This window comes from Oncorhynchus tshawytscha, linkage group LG02, assembly GCF_018296145.1.
Source record: "Oncorhynchus tshawytscha isolate Ot180627B linkage group LG02, Otsh_v2.0, whole genome shotgun sequence".
Classification (NCBI taxonomy): domain Eukaryota; kingdom Metazoa; phylum Chordata; class Actinopteri; order Salmoniformes; family Salmonidae; genus Oncorhynchus; species Oncorhynchus tshawytscha.
Window position 1 is genome coordinate 1,291,834 of NC_056430.1, and position 21,407 is coordinate 1,313,240.

The 21,407-nt window shown below is 49.3% G+C and overlaps 1 protein-coding gene across 3 annotated transcripts in view; it reads left to right on the forward strand.

The window, feature by feature from the left end:
- The window catches only part of LOC112240697 (extracellular matrix protein 2), a 148,055-nt gene that overhangs the window by 100,148 nt on the left and 26,500 nt on the right, over positions 1–21,407 (forward strand). The gene's annotated exons all lie outside the window — the stretch shown is intronic.

Sequence of the window (21,407 nt, forward strand, 5' to 3'; positions counted from 1 at the left end):
TCAAATCAAATCAAATCAAATCAAATTTTATTTGTCACATACACATGGTTAGCAGATGTTAATGCGAGTGTAGCGAAATGCTTGTGCTTCTAGTTCCGACAATGCAGTAATAACGAGCAAGTAATCTAACTAACAATTCCAAAAAAAAACTACTGTCTTATACACAGTGTAAGGGGATAAAGAATATGTACATAAGGATATATGAATGAGTGATGGTACAGAGCAGCATAGGCAAGATACAGTAGATGATATCGAGTACAGTATATACATATGAGATAAGTATGTAAACCAAGTGGCATAGTTAAAGTGGCTAGTGATACATGTATTACATAAGGATGCAGTCGATGATATAGAGTACAGTATCAACGTATGCATATGAGATGAACAATGTAGGGTAAGTAACATTATATAAGGTAGCATTGTTTAAAGTGGCTAGTGATATATTTACATAATTTCCCATCAATTCCCATGATTAAAGTGGCTGGAGTAGAGTCAGTGTCATTGACAGTGTGTTGGCAGTAGCCACTCAATGTTAGTGGTGGCTGTTTAACAGTCTGATGGCCTTGAGATAGAAGCTGTTTTTCAGTCTCTCGGTCCCAGCTTTGATGCACCTGTACTGACCTCGCCTTCTGGATGACAGCGGGGTGAACAGGCAGTGGCTCGGGTGGTTGATGTCCTTGATGATCTTTATGGCCTTCCTGTAGCATCGGGTGGTGTAGGTGTCCTGGAGGGCAGGTAGTTTGCCCCCGGTGATGCGTTGTGCAGACCTCACTACCCTCTGGAGAGCCTTACGGTTGAGGGCGGTGCAGTTGCCATACCAGGCGGTGATACAGCCCGCCAGGATGCTCTCGATTGTGCATCTGTAGAAGTTTGTGAGTGCTTTTGGTGACAAGCCGAATTTCTTCAGCCTCCTGAGGTTGAAGAGGCGCTGCTGCGCCTTCCTCACGATGCTGTCTGTGTGAGTGGACCAATTCAGTTTGTCTGTGATGTTGGTAATCGCCTACCACTGTTGTGTCGTCCGCAAACTTTGATGATTGAGTTGGAGGCGTGCATGGCCACGCAGTCGTGGTGAACAGGGAGTACAGGAGGGGGCTCAGAACGCACCCTTGTGGGGCCCCAGTGTTGAGGATCAGCGGGGAGGAGATGTTGTTGCCTACCCTCACCACCTGGGGGCGGCCCGTCAGGGAAGTCCAGTACCCAGTTGCACAGGGCGGGCCGAGACCCAGGGTCTCGAGCTTGATGACGAGCTTGAGGGTACTATGGTGTTGAATGCCGAGCTGTAGTCGATGAACAGCATTCTCACATAGGTATTCCTCTTGTCCAGATGGGTTAGGGCAGTGTGCAGTGTGGTTGAGATTGCATCGTCTGTGGACCTATTTGGGCGGTAAGCAAATTGGAGTGGGTCAAGGGTGTCAGGTAGGGTGGAGGTGATATGGTCCTTGACTAGTCTCTCAAAGCACTTCATGACGGATGTGAGTGCTACGGGGCGGTAGTCGTTTAGCCTCAGTTACCTTAGCTTTTCTTGGGAACAGGAACAATGGTGGCCCTCTTGAAGCATGTGGGAACAGCAGACTGGTATAGGATTGGTTGAATATGTCCGTAAACACACCGGCCAGCTGGTCTGCGCATGCTCTGAGGGCGCGGCTGGGGATGCCGTCTGGGCCTGCAGCCTTGCGAGGGTTAACACGTTTAAATGTCTTACCACTTCGGCTGCAGTGAAGGAGAGACCGCATGGTTCCGTTGCAGGCCGTGTCAGTGGCACTGTATTGTCCTCAAAGCGGGCAAAAGTTATTTAGTCTGCCTGGGAGCAAGACATCCTGGTCCGTGACTGGGCTGGGTTTCTTCCTGTAGTCCGTGATTGACTGTAGACCCTGCCACATACCTCTTGTGTCTGAGCCGTTGAATTGAGATTCTACTTTGTCTCTGTACTGGCGCTTAGCTTGTTTGATAGCCTTGCGGAGGGAATAGCTGCACTGTTTGTATTCAGTCATGTTACCAGACACCTTGCCCTGATTAAAAGCAGTGGTTCGTGCCTTCAGTTTCACACGAATGCTGCCATCAATCCATGGTTTCTGGTTAGGGAATGTTTTAATCGTTGCTATGGGAACGACATCTTCAACGCACGTTCTAATGAACTCGCACACCGAATCAGCGTATTCGTCAATGTTGTTGTCTGACGCAATACGAAACATCTCCCAGTCCACGTGATGGAAGCAGTCTTGGAGTGTGGAGTCAGCTTGGTCGGACCAGCGTTGGACAGACCTCAGCGTGGGAGCTTCTTGTTTTAGTTTCTGTCTGTAGGCAGGGATCAACAAAATGGAGTCGTGGTCAGCTTTTCCGAAAGGGGGCGGGGCAGGGCCTTATATGCGTCGCGGAAGTTAGAGTAACAATGATCCAGGGTCTTTCCACCCCTGGTTGCGCAATCAATATGCTGATAAAATTTAGGGAGTCTTGTTTTCAGATTAGCCTTGTTAAAATCCCCAGCTACAATGAATGCAGCCTCCGGATAAATCGTTTCCAGTTTGCAGAGAGTTAAATAAAGTTCGTTCAGAGCCATCGATGTGTCTGCTTGGGGGGGGATATATACAGCTGTGATTATAATCGAAGAGAATTCTCTTGGTAGATAATGCGGTCTACATTTGATTGTGAGGAATTCTAAATCAGGTGAACAGAAGGATTTGAGTTCCTGTATGTTTCCTTCATCACACCATGTCACGTTGGCCATGAGGCATACGCCCCCGCCCCTCTTCTTACCAGAGAGATGTTTGTTTCTGTCGGCGCGATGCGTGGAGAAACCCGCTGGCTGCACCGCTTCGGATTGCGTCTCTCCAGTGAGCCATGTTTCCGTGAAGCAAAGAACGTTACAGTCTCTGATGTCCCTCTGGAATGCTACCCTTGCTCGGATTTCATCAACCTTGTTGTCAAGAGACTGGACATTGGCAAGAAGAATGCTGGGGAGTGGTGCACGATGTGCCCGTCTCCGGAGTCTGACCAGAAGACCGCTTCGTTTCCCTCTTTTTCTGAGTCGTTTTTTTTTTTGGTCGCTGCATGTGATCCACTCGGTTACACTGGTTGTAAGGCAGAACACAGGATCCGCGTCGCGAAAAACATATTCTTGGTCGTACTGATGGTGAGTTGACGCTGATCTTATATTCAGTAGTTCTTGTCGGCTGTATGTAAAGAAACCTAAGATGACCTGGGGTACTAGTGTAAGAAATAACACGTAAAAAACAAAAAACTGCATAGTTTCCTAGGAACGCGAAGCGAGGCGGCCATCTCTGTCGGCGCCGGAAGTGAAGAGAGAGCGGGAGAGAGGATGGGAGATCGTGAAGAGAGAGCGGGAGAGAGGATGGGAGATCGTGAAGAGAGAGCAGGAGAGAGGGTGGGAGATAGTGAAGAGAGAGCAGGAGAGAGGATGGGAGATAGTGTAGTGGTGTCGCGCCGACAAGCTTGAACAAACAGGATTAACTCGTTCAGGATTTAGGAGCTAGGGTTAGCGTTAGGAGCTAGGGTTAGGAGCTAGGGTTAGCATTAGGAGCTAGGGTTAGGAGCTAGGGTTAGGGTTAGCGTTAGGAGCTAGGGTTAGCGTTAGGAGCTAGGGTTAGGAGCTAGGGTTAGGAGCTAGGAACTAGGGTTAGGTTAGCGTTAGGAGCTAGGGTTAGGGTTAGCGTTAGGAGCTAGGGTTAGCGTTAGGAGCTAGGGTTAGGGTTAGGAGCTAGGGTTAGGGTTAGGAGCTAGGGTTAGGGTTAGAAGCTAGGGTTAGGGTTAGGAGCTAGAGTTAGGGTTAGGAGCTAGGGTTAGGAGCTAGGGTTAGGAGCAAGGAGCTAGGGTTAGGATTAGGGTTAGGGTTAGGGTTAGCGTTAGGACCTAGGGTTAGCGTTAGGAGCTAGGGTTAGGAGCTAGGGTTAGGGTTAGGGTTAGGAGCAAGGAGCTAGGGTTAGAGTTAGGGTTAGCGTTAGGAGCTAGGGTTAGGGTTAGGAGCTAGGGTTAGGAGCTAGGGTTAGGGTTAGGAGCAAGGAGCTAGGGTTAGTTATAATGTTAGCGTTAGGAGCTAGGAGTTAGGGTTCGGTTTAGGATTAGGGTTAGGAGCTAGGGTTAGGGTTAGCGTTAGGAGCTAGGGTTAGGGTTAGGAGCTAGGGTTAGGAGCTAGGGTTAGGGTTAGCGTTAGGAGCTAGGGTTAGGGTTTGGAGCTAGGGTTAGGAGCTAGGGTTAGGGTTAGTGTTAGGAGCTAGGGTTAGGGTTTGGAGCTAGGGTTAGGAGCTAGGGTTAGGGTTAGCGTTAGGAGCTAGGGTTAGGGTTTGGAGCTAGGGTTAGGAGCTAGGGTTAGGGTTAGGGTTAGGAGCTAGGGTTAGGGTTAAGGGTTAGGAGCTAGGGTTAGGGTTAGGGTTAGGATTAGGCAGTACACTGGACAGCAATATGATGAGAGGATGGGAGATAGTGAAGAGAGAGCTGGAGAGAGGGTGGGAGATAGGGAAGAGAGAGAGAGAGAGAGAGAGAGAGCAGGAGATAGGATGGGAGATAGTGAAGCGAGAGAGAGAGAGAGAGAGAGCAGGAGAGAGGATGGGAGATAGTGAAGCGAGAGAGAGAGAGAGAGGATGAGAGATAGTGAAGAGAGAGGGAGAGAGAGAGAGAGAGAGGATGAGAAATAGTGAAGAGAGAGAGAGAGGGGATGGGAGATAGTGAAGAGAGAGAGAGAGAGAGAGAGGATGAGAGATAGTGAAAGAGAGAGAGAGCATGAGAGAGGATGGGGTTAGGAGCTAGGGTTAGGAGCTAGGGTTAGGAATTAGAGTTAGTTTTAGGGTAAGGAGTTAGAGTTAGGGTTAGGATTATGGGAGGATGGAGTGAAGAGTGAAGAGAGAGAGAGAGAGCTGGAGAGAGGATGGGAGATAGTGAGGAGAGAGAGAGAGAGCAGGAAAGAGTATGGGAGATAGTGAAGAGAGAGAGAGAGAGAGAGCAGGAGAGAGGATAGGATATAGTGAAGAGAGAGTAGGAGAGAGGCTGTGAGATAGTGAAGAGAGAGCAGGAGAGAGGCTGGGAGATAGTGAAAAGAGAGAGTGAAAAGAGAGAGAGAGAGAGAGAGCAGGAGAGAGGATGGGAGATAGTGAAGAGAGAGAGAGAGAGCAGGAGAGAGGATAGGATATAGTGAAGAGAGAGCAGGAGAGATGATGGGAGATAGTGAAGAGAGAGAGAGAGAGCAGGAGAGAGGATAGGATATAGTGAAGAGAGAGCAGGAGAGAGGATAGGATATAGTGAAGAGAGAGCAGGAGAGATGATGGGAGATAGTGAAGAGAGAGCAGGAGAGAGGATGGGAGATAGTGAAGAGAGAGAGAGAGAGCAGGAGAGAGGATAGGATATAGTGAAGAGAGAGCAGGAGAGAGGATAGGATATAGTGAAGAGAGAGAGAGAGCAGGAGAGAGGATAGGATATAGTGAAGAGAGAGAGAGAGAGAGAGAGAGAGAGCAGGAGAGAGGATGGGAGATAGTGAAGAGAGAGAGAGAGAGAGAGAGAGAGAGAGAGAGAGAGAGAGAGAGCAGGAGAGAGGATAGGATATAGTGAAGAGAGAGAGAGAGCAGGAGAGAGGATAGGATATAGTGAAGAGAGAGAGAGAGAGAGAGAGAGGATAGGATATAGTGAAGAGAGAGCAGGAGAGAGGATAGGATATAGTGAAGAGAGAGCAGGAGAGAGGATAGGATATAGTGAAGAGAGAGCAGGAGAGATGATGGGAGATAGTGAAGAGAGAGCAGGAGAGATGATGGGAGATAGTGAAGAGAGAGCAGGAGAGATGATGGGAGATAGTGAAGAGAGAGCAGGAGAGATGATGGGAGATAGTGAAGAGAGAGCAGGAGAGAGGATAGGATATAGTGAAGAGAGAGCAGGAGAGAGGATAGGATATAGTGAAGAGAGAGCAGGAGAGAGGCTGGGAGATAGTGAAGAGAGAGCAGGAGAGATGATGGGAGATAGTGCAGTGGTGTCGCGCCAACAAGCTTGAACAAACAGGATTAACTCGTTCAGGATTTATTCTAGCTCAGCATTAACACAGCTGTGCACACACACACACACACACACACACACACACACACACACACACACACACACACACACACACACACACACACACACACACACACACACACACACACACACACACACACACACACACACACACACACACACACACACACACACACACACACACTGTTTGAGCACCCTCTTGATGAATCACCTGTAGTGGAAATACCAACAGTGGAAAATTTCCTGGGGCCCAAATGAAACTGAATGGCACTCTGACACAGCCATCAGTACCCACACACACACACACCAGCTCAGACACACTGAACACACACACACACACACAAACACACTCGCTCAGACACACAGACAGACCCAACACACACATGTTCACACTGTGTCCAGGAAGAGCAGAGAGAGTAGATCATTCTAAGACATGTAATGGAATGGATAGAGAGACAGGTCTAGGATCAGCTCTCCTCCAGGGAAGCCCTCTCTACAGTTAGAGGAATGGATAGAGAGACAGGTCTAGGATCAGCTCTCCTCCAGGGAAGCCCTCTCTACAGTTAGAGGAATGGATAGAGAGACAGGTCTAGGATCAGCTCTCCTCCAGGGAAGCCCTCTCTACAGTCAGAGGAATGGATAGAGAGACAGGTCTAGGATCAGCTCTCCTCCAGGGAAGCCCTCTCTACAGTCAGAGGAATGGATAGAGAGACAGGTCTAGGATCAGCTCTCCTCCAGGGAAGCCCTCTCTACAGTTAGAGGAATGGATAGAGAGACAGGTCTAGGATCAGCTCTCCTCCAGGGAAGCCCTCTCTACAGTCAGAGGAATGGATAGAGAGACAGGTCTAGGATCAGCTCTCCTCCAGGGAAGCCCTCTCTACAGTCAGAGGAATGGATAGAGAGACAGGTCTAGGATCAGCTCTCCTCCAGGGAAGCCCTCTCTACAGTCAGAGGAATGGATAGAGAGACAGGTCTAGGATCAGCTCTCCTCCAGGGAAGCCCTCTCTACAGTCAGAGGAATGGATAGAGAGACAGGTCTAGGATCAGCTCTCCTCCAGGGAAGCCCTCTCTACAGTTAGAGGAATGGATAGAGAGACAGGTCTAGGATCAGCTCTCCTCCAGGGAAGCCCTCTCTACAGTTAGAGGAATGGATAGAGAGACAGGTCTAGGATCAGCTCTCCTCCAGGGAAGCCCTCTCTACAGTTAGAGGAATGGATAGAGAGACAGGTCTAGGATCAGCTCTCCTCCAGGGAAGCCCTCTCTACAGTTAGAGGAATGGATAGAGAGACAGGTCTAGGATCAGCTCTCCTCCAGGGAAGCCCTCTCTACAGTTAGAGGAATGGATAGAGAGACAGGTCTAGGATCAGCTCTCCTCCAGGGAAGCACTCTCTACAGTTAGAGGAATGGATAGAGAGACAGGTCTAGGATCAGCTCTCCTCCAGGGAAGCCCTCTCTACAGTTAGAGGAATGGATAGAGAGACAGGTCTAGGATCAGCTCTCCTCCAGGGAAGCCCTCTCTACAGTCAGAGGAATGGATAGAGAGACAGGTCTAGGATCAGCTCTCCTCCAGGGAAGCCCTCTCTACAGTTAGAGGAATGGATAGAGAGACAGGTCTAGGATCAGCTCTCCTCCAGGGAAGCCCTCTCTACAGTTAGAGGAATGGATAGAGAGACAGGTCTAGGATCAGCTCTCCTCCAGGGAAGCCCTCTCTACAGTTAGAGGAATGGATAGAGAGACAGGTCTAGGATCAGCTCTCCTCCAGGGAAGCCCTCTCTACAGTTAGAGGAATGGATAGAGAGACAGGTCTAGGATCAGCTCTCCTCCAGGAAAGCCCTCTCTACAGTTAGAGGAATGGATAGAGAGACAGGTCTAGGATCAGCTCTCCTCCAGGGAAGCCCTCTCTACAGTTAGAGGAATGGATAGAGAGACAGGTCTAGGATCAGCTCTCCTCCAGGAAAGCCCTCTCTACAGTTAGAGGAATGGATAGAGAGACAGGTCTAGGATCAGCTCTCCTCCAGGAATGCCCTCTCTACAGTTAGAGGAATGGATAGAGAGACAGGTCTAGGATCAGCTCTCCTCCAGGAAAGCCCTCTCTACAGTCAGAGGAATGGATAGAGAGACAGGTCTAGGATCAGCTCTCCTCCAGGGAAGCACTCTCTACAGTTAGAGGAATGGATAGAGAGACAGGTCTAGGATCAGCTCTCCTCCAGGGAAGCACTCTCTACAGTTAGAGGAATGGATAGAGAGACAGGTCTAGGATCAGCTCTCCTCCAGGGAAGCCCTCTCTACAGTTAGAGGAATGGATAGAGAGACAGGTCTAGGATCAGCTCTCCTCCAGGGAAGCCCTCTCTACAGTTAGAGGAATGGATAGAGAGACAGGTCTAGGATCAGCTCTCCTCCAGGGAAGCACTCTCTACAGTTAGAGGAATGGATAGAGAGACAGGTCTAGGATCAGCTCTCCTCCAGGGAAGCACTCTCTACAGTTAGAGGAATGGATAGAGAGACAGGTCTAGGATCAGCTCTCCTCCAGGGAAGCCCTCTCTACAGTTAGAGGAATGGATAGAGAGACAGGTCTAGGATCAGCTCTCCTCCAGGGAAGCCCTCTCTACAGTTAGAGGAATGGATAGAGAGACAGGTCTAGGATCAGCTCTCCTCCAGGGAAGCCCTCTCTACAGTTAGAGGAATGGATAGAGAGACAGGTCTAGGATCAGCTCTCCTCCAGGAAAGCCCTCTCTACAGTTAGAGGAATGGATAGAGACAGGTCTAGGATCAGCTCTCCTCCAGGGAAGCCCTCTCTACAGTCAGAGGAATGGATAGAGAGACAGGTCTAGGATCAGCTCTCCTCCAGGGAAGCCCTCTCTACAGTTAGAGGAATGGATAGAGAGACAGGTCTAGGATCAGCTCTCCTCCAGGAAAGCCCTCTCTACAGTTAGAGGAATGGATAGAGAGACAGGTCTAGGATCAGCTCTCCTCCAGGGAAGCCCTCTCTACAGTTAGAGGAATGGATAGAGAGACAGGTCTAGGATCAGCTCTCCTCCAGGGAAGCCCTCTCTACAGTCAGAGGAATGGATAGAGAGACAGGTCTAGGATCAGCTCTCCTCCAGGGAAGCACTCTCTACAGTTAGAGGAATGGATAGAGAGACAGGTCTAGGATCAGCTCTCCTCCAGGGAAGCACTCTCTACAGTTAGAGGAATGGATAGAGAGACAGGTCTAGGATCAGCTCTCCTCCAGGGAAGCCCTCTCTACAGTTAGAGGAATGGATAGAGAGACAGGTCTAGGATCAGCTCTCCTCCAGGGAAGCCCTCTCTACAGTCAGAGGAATGGATAGAGAGACAGGTCTAGGATCAGCTCTCCTCCAGGGAAGCCCTCTCTACAGTTAGAGGAATGGATAGAGAGACAGGTCTAGGATCAGCTCTCCTCCAGGGAAGCCCTCTCTACAGTTAGAGGAATGGATAGAGAGACAGGTCTAGGATCAGCTCTCCTCCAGGGAAGCCCTCTCTACAGTTAGAGGAATGGATAGAGAGACAGGTCTAGGATCAGCTCTCCTCCAGGGAAGCCCTCTCTACAGTTAGAGGAATGGATAGAGAGACAGGTCTAGGATCAGCTCTCCTCCAGGAAAGCCCTCTCTACAGTTAGAGGAATGGATAGAGAGACAGGTCTAGGATCAGCTCTCCTCCAGGGAAGCCCTCTCTACAGTTAGAGGAATGGATAGAGAGACAGGTCTAGGATCAGCTCTCCTCCAGGAAAGCCCTCTCTACAGTTAGAGGAATGGATAGAGAGACAGGTCTAGGATCAGCTCTCCTCCAGGAATGCCCTCTCTACAGTTAGAGGAATGGATAGAGAGACAGGTCTAGGATCAGCTCTCCTCCAGGAAAGCCCTCTCTACAGTCAGAGGAATGGATAGAGAGACAGGTCTAGGATCAGCTCTCCTCCAGGGAAGCACTCTCTACAGTTAGAGGAATGGATAGAGAGACAGGTCTAGGATCAGCTCTCCTCCAGGGAAGCACTCTCTACAGTTAGAGGAATGGATAGAGAGACAGGTCTAGGATCAGCTCTCCTCCAGGAAGCCCTCTCTACAGTTAGAGGAATGGATAGAGAGACAGGTCTAGGATCAGCTCTCCTCCAGGGAAGCCCTCTCTACAGTTAGAGGAATGGATAGAGAGACAGGTCTAGGATCAGCTCTCCTCCAGGGAAGCACTCTCTACAGTTAGAGGAATGGATAGAGAGACAGGTCTAGGATCAGCTCTCCTCCAGGGAAGCACTCTCTACAGTTAGAGGAATGGATAGAGAGACAGGTCTAGGATCAGCTCTCCTCCAGGGAAGCCCTCTCTACAGTTAGAGGAATGGATAGAGAGACAGGTCTAGGATCAGCTCTCCTCCAGGGAAGCCCTCTCTACAGTTAGAGGAATGGATAGAGAGACAGGTCTAGGATCAGCTCTCCTCCAGGGAAGCCCTCTCTACAGTTAGAGGAATGGATAGAGAGACAGGTCTAGGATCAGCTCTCCTCCAGGAAAGCCCTCTCTACAGTTAGAGGAATGGATAGAGAGACAGGTCTAGGATCAGCTCTCCTCCAGGAAGCCCTCTCTACAGTCAGAGGAATGGATAGAGAGACAGGTCTAGGATCAGCTCTCCTCCAGGGAAGCCCTCTCTACAGTTAGAGGAATGGATAGAGAGACAGGTCTAGGATCAGCTCTCCTCCAGGAAAGCCCTCTCTACAGTTAGAGGAATGGATAGAGAGACAGGTCTAGGATCAGCTCTCCTCCAGGGAAGCCCTCTCTACAGTTAGAGGAATGGATAGAGAGACAGGTCTAGGATCAGCTCTCCTCCAGGGAAGCCCTCTCTACAGTTAGAGGAATGGATAGAGAGACAGGTCTAGGATCAGCTCTCCTCCAGGAAAGCCCTCTCTACAGTTAGAGGAATGGATAGAGAGACAGGTCTAGGATCAGCTCTCCTCCAGGAAAGCCCTCTCTACAGTCAGAGGAATGGATAGAGAGACAGGTCTAGGATCAGCTCTCCTCCAGGGAAGCCCTCTCTACAGTTAGAGGAATGGATAGAGAGACAGGTCTAGGATCAGCTCTCCTCCAGGGAAGCCCTCTCTACAGTTAGAGGAATGGATAGAGAGACAGGTCTAGGATCAGCTCTCCTCCAGGGAAGCCCTCTCTACAGTTAGAGGAATGGATAGAGAGACAGGTCTAGGATCAGCTCTCCTCCAGGGAAGCCCTCTCTACAGTTAGAGGAGGATACAGAATAGCAGCTCAGGGAGTAGGACGATTTAAAAGATGTTGCACTGTCATGGATTCCCCCGGTACTGCTGCTCGTTCCATTCACCAGCTCCGGAGGTCGACGTCACCGGTCTTCTAGGCGTCACTGAACTGGATTCATTACCACCAACCCAGGACTGTCTTGTCTCTTTACGCCTGGTTCCCATTCCTCCTGATTAGTATGTGTATATTCAGTCTGTTCCCCATTGTCCTGGTTGATTATTGTTCCATGTCCGTTGGTCTTGTGAGCACCTGCAATTGGTTGTATCGGCGTGTTACCGTGTTAGCGCGGGTCTCGTCCCTTGTATTGTCATTTACGGGTATCGTCCCGTGTATTGTCATTACGGGTCTCCGTCCCGTGTGTTGTTATTACGGGTCTCCGTCCCGTGTGTTGTTATTACTGGTCTCGTTTCGTGTGTTGTTATTACGGGTCTCGTTTCGTGTGTTGTTATTACTGGTCTCGTTTCGTGTGTTGTTATTACGGGTCTCGTTTCGTGTGTTGTTATTACGGGTCTCGTTTCGTGTGTTGTTATTACGGGTCTCGTTTCGTGTGTTGTTATTACTGGTCTCGTTTCGTGTGTTGTTATTACTGATCTAGTTTCGTGTGTTGTTATTACGGGTCTCGTCCCGTGTATTGTCATTACTGGTCTCCGTCCCGTGTGTTGTTATTACGGGTCTCGTCCCGTGTATTGTCATTACTGGTCTCCGTCCCGTGTATTGTCATTACTGGTCTCCGTCCCGTGTGTTGTCATTACGGGTCTCCGTCCCGTGTATTGTCATTACGGGTCTCCGTCCCGTGTATTGTCATTACGGGTCTCCGTCCCGTGTGTTGTCATTACGGGTCTCAGTCCCGTGTATTGTCATTACGGGTCTCAGTCCCGTGTATTGTCATTACGGGTCTCCGTCCGTGTATTGTCATTACGGGTCTCCGTCCCGTGTGTTGTCATTACGGGTCTCAGTCCCGTGTATTGTCATTACGGGTCTCAGTCCCGTGTATTGTCATTACGGGTCTCCGTCCCGTGTATTGTCATTACGGGTCTCAGTCCCGTGTATTGTCATTACGGGTCTCAGTCCCGTGTATTGTCATTACGGGTCTCCGTCCCGTGTATTGTCATTACGGGTCTCCGTCCGTGTATTGTCATTACGGGTCTCCGTCCCGTGTATTGTCATTCGGGTCTCGTCCCATGTGTTGTCATTACGGGTCTCGTCCCGTGTATTGTCATTACGGGTCTCCGTCCCGTGTATTGTCATTACGGGTCTCCGTCCCGTGTATTGTCATTACGGGTCTCCGTCCCGTGTATTGTCATTACGGGTCTCCGTCCCGTGTATTGTCATTACGGGTCTCCGTCCCGTGTGTTGTCATTACGGGTCTCCGTCCCGTGTGTTGTTATTACTGGTCTCCGTCCCGTGTGTTGTCATTACGGGTCTCAGTCCCGTGTATTGTCATTACGGGTCTCCGTCCCGTGTATTGTCATTACGGGTCTCCGTCCCGTGTATTGTCATTACGGGTCTCGTCCCGTGTATTGTCATTACGGGTCTCCGTCCCGTGTGTTGTCATTACGGGTCTCCGTCCCGTGTATTGTCATTACAGGTCTCGTCCCGTGTATTGTCATTACGGGTCTCGTCCCGTGTATTGTCATTACGGGTCTCCGTCCCGTGTATTGTCATTACGGGTCTCGTCCCGTTTATTTATTAAATGTTTACACCTCGCTCTTTGTTTGGGTTACAGCCCTGTGTTACTGTACATGCACTACCGTTCAGAAGTTTGGGGTCAATTATAAAATGTTCTTGTTTTTGAAAGAAAATCAAATATTTTGCCCATTAAAATAACATCAAATTGATCAGAAATACAGTGGAGACATCGTTAATGTTGTAAATGAATATTATGGCTGGAAACGGCTGATTTTTCAATTGAACATCTACATAGGCGTACACAGGCCCTTTATCAGCAACCATCAATCCTGTGTTCCAATGGCACGTTGTGTTAGCTAATCCAAGTTTATCATTTTAAAAGGCTAATTGATCATTAGAAAACCCATTGGCAATTATGTTAGCACAGCTGAAAACTGTTGTTCTCATTAAAGAAGCAATAAAACTGGCCTTCTTTAGACTAGTTGAGTATCTGGAGCATCAGCATTTGTGGGTTCGATTCCAGGCTCAAAATGGCCAGAAAAAAAATACTTTCTTCTGAAACTCGTCAGTCTATTCTTGTTCTGAGAAATGAAGGCTATTCCATGCGAGAAATTGCCAAGAAACTGAAGATCTCGTACAACACTGTACGCAAACTGGCTCTAACCAGAATAGAAAGAGGAGTGGGAAGCCCTGGTGCACAACTGAGCAAGGGGACAAGTTTATTAGAGTGTATAGTTTGTGGTGACCTAAATGCCAGAACTGGACAAGAACCTGACACTCTTAGCACACAGGGGGACAAACACCTACTAGGAGGTGACAACATTCTCTCCCCCATATGCCCCCCTAGGCACAACTACGACAACATAACAAACAAATACGGGTCACAACTCTTGCAGCTCTGTCGGACGCTGGGTCTGTACATAGCCAATGGTATGCTTCGAGGGGACTCCTTTGGTAGGTACACCTGTAGCTCATTTCTTGGCAGTAGTACTGTAGATTACTTTATCACTGACCTCAACCCAGAGTCTCTCAGAGCGTTCACAGTCAGCCCACTGACACCCCTATCAGATCACAGCAAAATCACAGTCTACTTCAAGAGAGCAATACACAATCATGAGGCATTAAAGCCAAATGAACTGAGTAACATTAAGAAATGCTATAGATGGAAGGAAAGTAGTGTGGAAACAAATCCAATACCTTCTAGACTTTTAGGAAACAAAATTTCAATCCCTTTTAGACAACTTCCTGGACAAAAGGTGTAAACTTGTCAGGAGAAAATCTAATCAGTATATTTGACCTCTCAGCTTCCTACCAAATCTAATCAGTATATTTGACCTCTCAGCTTCCTACCAAATCTAAACGCTAAATGTTAACTAGGCAAGTCAGTTAAGAACAAATTCTTATTTTCAATGACAGCCTACGAACAGTGGGTTAACTGCCTGTTCAGGGGCAGAACTACAGAGCATGACCATATTAGAGATACATATTTCCCTCAGATTACACAGATCCACAAAGAATTCAAAAACAAACCTGATTTTGATAAACTCCCATATCTACTGGGTGAAATTCCACAGTGTGACATCACAGCAGCAATATTTGTGACCTGTTGCCACAAGAAAAGGTCAACCAGTGAAGAACAAACACCATTGTAAATACAACCCATATTTATGCTTATTTATTTTATCTTGTGTACTTGAACTATTTGCACATCGTTACAACACTGTATGAAGACATATGACATTTAAAATGTCTTTATGCTTTTGGAACTTTTGTGAGTGTAATGTTAACTGTTCATTTTTATTGTTTATTTCACCTTTTGTTTATTATCTATTTGACTTGCTTTGGCCATGTAAACACATGGGACCGCATACGAAAATGAATGGCATTCATTATATACACTGTATATATACTTTCAGCGTTTGGTCTAGCCTGCCTGAAGTGCCAGATGGGCAGGATTTGCCATTTTGGGACTATTCTATTTGGGTTCCATTGTACCAGACAATCTTATATAAGCCCAGCTTTATTATGTTTTATTATTTTGAATAGGATTTGAATCCAGGTCTGGTCTGCAGCCAAGGAAACAACCGGCCATTGGACTGTTACAGCCTGACATCCCACATCCTTTAATATTTAACACACACTAAGGGTCTCCTCTCTGCTCTCTCTCTCTCTCCCTGTATCTCTGTCTCAATCCATCCCTCTCTGCTCTCTCTCTGTGTATCTCTGTCTCAATCCATCCCTCTCTGCTCTCTCTCTCCCTGTATCTCTGTCTCAATCCATCCCTCTCTGCTCTCTCTCTCCCTGTATTTCTGTCTCAATCCATCCCTCTCTGCTCTCTCTCTCCCTGTATCTCTGTCTCAATCCATCCCTCTCTGCTCTCTCTGTGTGTCTCTGTCTCAATCCATCCCTCTCTGCTCTCTCTCTCCCTGTATTTCTGTCTCAATCCATCCCTCTCTGCTCTCTCTCTCCCTGTATCTCTGTCTCAATCCATCCCTCTCTGCTCTCTCTCTCCCTGTATTTCTGTCTCAATCCATCCCTCTCTGCTCTCTCTCTCCCTGTATCTCTGTCTCAATCCATCCCTCTCTGCTCTCTCTCTCTGTATCTCTGTCTCAATCCATCCCTCTCTGCTCTCTCTCTCCCTGTATCTCTGTCTCAATCCATCCCTCTCTGCTCTCTCTCTCCCTGTATTTCTGTCTCAATCCATCCCTCTGCTCTCTCTCTGTGTATCTCTGACTCAATCCATCCCTCTGCTCTCTCTCTCTGTATCTCTGTCTCAATCCATCCCTCTCTGCTCTCTCTCTCTGTGTATCTCTGTCTCAATCCATCCCTCTCTGCTCTCTCTCTCCCTGTATTTCTGTCTCAATCCATCCCTCTGCTCTCTCTCCCTGTATCTCTGTCTCAATCCATCCCTCTGCTCTCTCTCTGTGTGTCTCTGTCTCAATCCATCCCTCTCTGCTCTCTCTCTCTGTATTTCTGTCTCAATCCATCCCTCTCTGCTCTCTCTCTCCCTGTATCTCTGACTCAATCCATCCCTCTGCTCTCTCTCTCCCTGTATTTCTGTCTCAATCCATCCCTCTCTGCTCTCTCTGTGTCATAATTTTTGGGTTTCTAGGAAGTAGACACAAAGATAGGAGAGAAGAAGATACGTGAATGTAGGTATGAAATGTGTCATTGAAGATACACATTGAAGAAAGGAAATGATGAAATCCGTGTCCTGTGATATTGCGTGATGTGTTGATGTTAGGGTTTAGATCAAAGATTATCTCTCAGCATATCACCAGCAGACAGACATCCCTCTCCATTCTAAATGACATGTTTGTGCTGCTGAGAGAGATGGCACCATCCCCTGCTCTCCTCTGCTCTCCTCACTGAAGTGGAACAACTATGACGATCTGAACGATCTGTTGAGCCATGTAAGAACATGGATATAATGATAGCAAATATATTGTCAATATGGTTCTGTACCATGACAACCTACATAACCTAGAATACTAAGCACTTATGGTATGACCCCTGGAAAATAGACCCAGCTAGTTTCAAAAGGCTGATGGTATGACCCCAGGACAATAGTCCCAACTAGTTTCAAAAGGCTGATGGTATGACCCCAGGACAATAGTCCCAACTAGTTTCAAAAGGCTGATGGTATGACCACAGGACAATAGACCCAGCTAGTTTCAAAAGGCTGATGGTATGACCCCTGGAAAATAGACCCAGCTAGTTTCAAAAGGCTGATAGCTGGGTCTATTGTCCAGGGGTCATACCAATTTTAAAAGGCTGATGGTATGACCCCTGGACAATAGACCCAGCTAGTTTCAAAAGGCTGATGGTATGACCCCTGGACAATAGACCCAGCTAGTTTCAAAAGGCTGATGGTATCACCCCAGAACAATAGACCCAGCTAGTTTCAAAAGGCTGATGGTATGACCCCAGGACAATAGACCCAGCTAGTTTCAAAAGGCTAATGGTATGACCCCAGGACATTAGACCCAGCTAGTTTCAAAAGGCTGATGGTATGACCCCTGTACAATAGACCCAGCTAGTTTCAAAAGGCTGATGGTATGACCCCTGTACAATAGACCCAGCTAGTTTCAAAAGGCTAATGGTATGACCCCAGGACATTAGACCCAGCTAGTTTCAAAAGGCTGATGGTATGACCCCTGTACAATAGAGCCAGCTAGTTTCAAAAGGCTGATGGTATGACCCCAGGACAATAGACCCAGCTAGTTTCAAAAGGCTGATGGTATGACCCCAGGACAATAGACCCAGCTAGTTTCAAAAGGCTGGTGGTATGACCCCAGGACAATAGACCCAGCTAGTTTCAAAAGGCTGATGGTATGACCCCAGGACAATAGACCCAGCTAGTTCCAAAAGGCTGATGGTATGACCCCTGGACAATAGACCCAGCTAGTTTCAAAAGGCTGATGGTATGACCCCAGGACAATAGACCCAGCTAGTTCCAAAAGGCTGATGGTATGACCCCAGGACAATAGACCCAGCTAGTTCCAAAAGGCTGATGGTATGACCCCAGGACAATAGACCCAGCTAGTTTTAATGGGCTGATGGTATGATCCCAGGACAATAGACCCAGCTAGTTTCAAAAGGCTGATGGTATGACCCCACGACAATAGACCCAGCTAGTTTAAAAGGCTGATGGTATGACCCCTGGACAATAGACCCAGCTAGTTTCAAAAGGTTGATGGTGTGACCCCAGGACAATAGACCCAGCTAGTTTCAAAAGGCTGATGGTATGACCCTGGACAATAGACCAAGCTAGTTTCAATAGGCTGATGGTATGACCCCAGGACAATAGACCCAGCTAGTTTCAAATGGCGGATGGTATGACCCCAGGACAATAGACCCAGCTAGTTTCAAAAGGCTGATGGTATGACCCCAGGACAATAGACCCAGCTAGTTTCAAAAGGCTGATGGTATGACCCCAGGACAATAGACCCAGCTAGTTTCAAAAGGCTGATGGTATGACCCCAGGACAATAGACCCAGCTAGTTTCAAAAGGCTGATGGTATGACCCCAGGACAATAGACCCAGCTAGTTTCAAAAGGCTGATGGTATGACCCCAGGACAATAGACCCAGCTAGTTTCAAAAGGCTGATGGTATGACCCCAGGACAATAGACCCAGCTAGTTTCAAATGGCGGATGGTATGACCCCAGGACAATAGACCCAGCTAGTTTCAAAAGGCTGATGGTATGACCCCAGGACAATAGACCCAGCTAGTTTCAAATGGCGGATGGTATGACCCCAGGACAATAGACCCAGCTAGTTTCAAAAGGCTGATGGTATGACCCCAGGACAATAGACCCAGCTAGTTTCAAAAGGCTGATGGTATGACCCCAGGACAATAGACCCAGCTAGTTTCAAAAGGAGAGTAAAGAAACAGCACATTCACACGCTACACGACATTTACATTCATACTGATCTTCCGTACTCATCAACACACTCAGGACTTCACCCTCTCTACTCCCCCTCTACTCCCCCTCTACTCCCCCTCTGCTGCCCCTGTAAAGGAATGTGAGTGGTTTAGCCATGGGGGGTGGGGGAGTGGAGGAAGGAAAACTGAGCTCTTATCTGATGGTGCTGCATGACATATAGACACCCAGGGAGGGAGAGAGCAGGGAGGGAGAGAGGGAGCAGGGAGCAGGGCAGGAGCAGGGAGGGAGAAGGGAGCAGGGAGGGAGAAGGGAGCAGGGAGGGCAGGAGCAGGACAGGAGCAGGGAGGGAGAGAGGGAGCAGGGCAGGAAGTAGGTAGGGAGAAGGGAGCAGGGCAGGAAGTAGGTAGGGAGAAGGGAGCAGGGCAGGAAGAAGGTAGGGAGAATGGAGAAGGGAGGGAGAAGGGAGCAGGGAGGGAGGGAGAGAAGGAGCAGGGCAGGAAGGAGGTAGGGAGAAGGGAGCAGGGAGGGCAGGAGGAAGCAGGGAGGGTGCAGGGAGAGAAGGAGCAGGGCAGGAAGGCGGTAGGGAGATGGGAGCAGGGAGCATGGAGGGAGAGAGGGAGTAGGGAGCAGGGAGGGAGAGAGGGAGCAGTTTAGGAGAGAGGGAGCAGGGGCGGGAAGGTAGGGGAAGGGAGCAGGGAGGGCAGGAGGGAGCAGGGAGGAAGGGAGAAGGGAGGGCAGGAGGGAGCAGGGAGGAAGGGAGCAGGGAGGAGAGAGGGAGCAGGGCAGGAAGGAGGTAGGGGGAGGGAGCAGGGAGGGCAGGAGGGAGCAGGGAGGAAGGGAGCAGGGAGGGAGAGAGGGAGCAGGGCAGGAAGGAGGTAGGGAGAAGGGAGCAGGGGGGGCAGGAGGGAGCAGGGAGGAAGCGAACAGGGAGGGCAGGAGGGAGCAGGGTGGAAGGGAGCAGGGAGGGAGAGAGCAGGGCAGGAAGGAGGTAGGGAGAAGGGAGCAGGGAGGGCAGGAGGGAGCAGGTAGGGAGGGGGAGAAGGAGCAGGGCAGGAAGGAGGTAGGGAGATGGGAGCAGGGAGCATGGAGGGAGAGAGGGAGCAGGGAGAAGGAGGGAGCAGGGCAGGGCAAGAGAGAGGGAGTAGGGAGCAGGGCAGGAGAGAGGGAGCAGGGCAGGAAGGAGGTAGGGGGAAGGGAGCAGGGAGGGCAGGAGGGAGCAGGGAGGAAGAGAGAAGGGAGGGTAGGAGGGAGCAGGGAGGAAGGGAGCAGGGAGGGAGAGAGGGAGCAGGGCAGGAAGGAGGGAGCAGGGAGGGAAGGAGGTAGGGAGAAGGGAGCAGATAGGGCAGGAGGGAGCAGGGAGCAGGGAGGGAGGGAGCAGGGTGAGAGGGAGGGAGGGAGTAGAGAGGAAGGGAGGGAGCAGGGAAGGAGGGAAAGGAGAGAGGGAGCAGGGCAAGAAGGAGGTAGGGAGAATGGAGGGCGAGAAGGAGCAGGGCAGGAAGGAGATAGGGAGAAGGGAGCAGGGAGGGCAGGAGGGAGGAGGGGGGAGGGAGCAGGGCAAGAAGGAGGTAGGGAGAAGGGAGCAGGTATGGCAGGAGGGAGCAGGGATGGAGGGAGCAGGGTGAGAGGGAGGGAGCAGAGAGGAAGGGAGGGAGCAGGGAGGGAGGGAAAAGGGAGAGAGGGTGCAGGGCAAGAAGGAGGTAGGGAGAAGGGAGGGCGAGAAGGAGCAGGGCAGGAAGGAGGTAGGGAGCAGGGAAGGAGGGATGAGCAGGGTAGCAGGGTGAGAGGGAGGGAGGGATGTAGCAGAGAGGGAGGGAGGGAGCAGGGAGGGATAGAGGGAGCAGGGAGGGTGAAGGGAGCAGGGAGAGAGGGAGCAGAGAGGGAAGGAGCAGAGAGGGGAGGGAGCAGGGACGAAAGGAGGTAAGGAATTAGAGAAGGAAGCATGTTCAAACCCAGCCTCCCAGTGACAGCTACAGTTCCTAAAGATTGGTGAGAAGAGGTTTCAAACATCAGTAGAACTAGTTTTGCATTCTTAATGGACCCTTATAGTGTACCACTTTTCAGCAGAGCACTATGGCACCCTATTCCCTTTATAGGGCACCACTTTTCAGCAGAGCACTATGGCACCCTATTCCCTTTATAGGGCACTACTTTTCAGCAGAGCACTATGGCACTCTATTCCCTTTATAGACGCTCCTTTGCACCCCAGTATCTCTACCTGCACATTGATCTTCTGCCGATCTACCATTCCAGTGTTTAATTGCTATTTTGTAATTACTTGGCCACCATGGCCTATTTATTTCCTTAACTTACCTCATTTACACTCACTGTATATAGACTTTTTGTTTTCTTTTGTTCTACTGTATTATTGACTGTATGTTTTTGTTTATTCCATGTGTAACTCCTTATTCCATCCTTATTCCATCCTTACACCTTATTCCATGTGTAACGAATTGCTACGCTTTATCTTGGCCAGGTCGCAGTTGCAAATGAGAACTTGTTCTCAACTAGCCTACCTGGTTAAATAAAGGTGCAATAATAAATAAATAAAAAATAAATAGGGCACTACTTTTCACCAGAGCACAATGGACCCTGGTCAAAAGTAGTGCACTATATAGGGAATAAGGTGTCATTTGGAATGTAATCATAGCCAGAGGCCTGGAACAGATTACATCCTGCCATAGAGTCATTCTTGAACATTCCAGAACATTCTAAAGATCTGAGTGACATTCCAGAACATTCTAACAATCTGAGGGACATTCCAGACATTCCGTTGTATTATAAAGTAGTGTACCTGGCTGTGGAACAGGGAGGTCCTGGAGCCTCCACCTGCTCCTCCTCCTCTTCTCCTCCGCCAGCTCTTCCTCCCCCTGCTCCTCCCTCTTCCTGCTCTTCCTTCTCCTCCTACCCCTCCTCCTCTTCCCCTTCTTCCTCTTCCTCCTCCTGCTCCTTCTCCTGCTACTCCTGCTCTTCCTCCTCCTCCTCCTCAAAGTTAGTCTTCCACACCATCAGCTGGGACTGGGCTGTAGAAAATAATTGTATTGTCCATCCTGAGATGAATGGACATTTGCCTTTGGCATCACATCAAACAATGTGCTTAAACATTAACATAAAC